Source organism: Gossypium arboreum, chromosome 11, assembly GCF_025698485.1.
Source record: "Gossypium arboreum isolate Shixiya-1 chromosome 11, ASM2569848v2, whole genome shotgun sequence".
In the NCBI taxonomy this organism is placed as follows: domain Eukaryota; kingdom Viridiplantae; phylum Streptophyta; class Magnoliopsida; order Malvales; family Malvaceae; genus Gossypium; species Gossypium arboreum.
In genome coordinates, this window is record NC_069080.1 from 72,320,623 (window position 1) to 72,322,094 (window position 1,472).

Genomic DNA, 1,472 nt, shown 5'->3' on the forward strand with positions numbered 1-1,472 from the left:
AGTAAATGAATAGTATTTAACTCGTATTAATGGAAAAATTCGGTAAACTCCTGTAATGCCTCCTACTCTATTTTGGCGACGAATACGGGTAAGGGGTGTTGCAGTATGATTATGCTAAAGCTAATTTAACAGGAACTGAGTCAAGTATAGTTAGACCTACTATTGCTGTAAATAATTTTAAATTGAAACCTAACACAATTCAAATGATACAACATTTTGTTCAGTTTGATGGTTTGCAAGATGAGGATCCAAACAATCACTGGCGAATTTTTTGAAGTTTTGCGACACTTTTAAAATCAATGGCGTTTCTGATGATTCCATTCACCTTCGGTTGTTTCCCTTTTCATTGAGGAACAAATCTAAATAGTGGTTGAACTCGTTAACACGAGGGTTGATCACTACTTGGGAACAAATGACCAAAAAGTTTTTACTTAAATATTTTTCGCCGGCTAAAACAGCTAAGTTGATGAATGACATCTCTTCTTTTGTGCAGATGGATATAGAAACACTCTATAATGCATGGGAGAGATACAAGGATCTTTTGAGAAGGTGCCCTCACCATGGGTTACCACTTTGGCTACAGGTTCAGACTTTTTACAATGGTGTGAACCCCTTAATGAGGCAACTCATTAACGCAGCCGCCGGTAGAACTTTGAATAACAAAACATCTGAAGCGGCTTACGAATTTATTGAGAAGATGTCACTGAATAACTATCAGTGGCAAGTTATAAGGACAAAGCCGACGAAAGAAGTCAGTGTTTTCAACCTTGATGCAGTTACTATGCTATCTAACCAGGTAGAACTCTTAAATAAAAAGATTGACGGTTTGTGTGGTTCTACTCAGGTACATCCAGTGATGAGGTGCAATTCAAATGGAGGAGGAGCATACACAGAATATCAACCCTTCAACCCTAGCATCGAGGAGGAACAAGTCCAATATATGGGTAACAATAACTCTAGACCTCAAAATAACTCATATAGTAATACTTATAATGCAGGTTGGAGGAACCATCCCAATTTCTCATGGGGCTGTCAAGGAAATCAAAGGCCACAATACCCTCCGGGTTCTCAACAACCACCTTACCAACAAAAAAAAAAAGCCAAACCTTAAGGAGATGCTAACAAAGTTTATCTCGGTGTCAGAAACTCGCTTTCAGAATACCGAAACAACACTTAAGAATCAACAAGCGTCAATCCAAGGGCTCGAAACTTAGATAGGCCAACTCGCCAAATTGATTTCTGAATGACCACAAGGTAGCCTACCGGGTAGCACTGAATCTAACCTAAGGGAATAGCTCAATGTAATTACCATTCAAGATGAGAAAGGGTTAGTCTAACCTGAACCAGAACCGAGGCAAGGAATTATGGTAAGTAAAAGGAAAGGTGAGGTAGACCACAGTGAACAAACACCGGTAAGTAAATAGTACAAACCTCGTGTGCCATACCCCAATGCGACAAGGAAAGACAGCATA

The 1,472-nt window shown here is 39.3% G+C and overlaps 1 non-coding gene across 1 annotated transcript; it reads right to left on the bottom strand.

The window, feature by feature from the left end:
* Positions 1 to 460: 460 nt before the first annotated feature.
* On the bottom strand, positions 461 to 567 carry LOC128284728 (small nucleolar RNA R71). Its single transcript, XR_008275151.1, has one exon. It is a non-coding gene; the product is annotated as a small nucleolar RNA R71 (small nucleolar RNA).
* Positions 568 to 1,472: the final 905 nt, after the last annotated feature.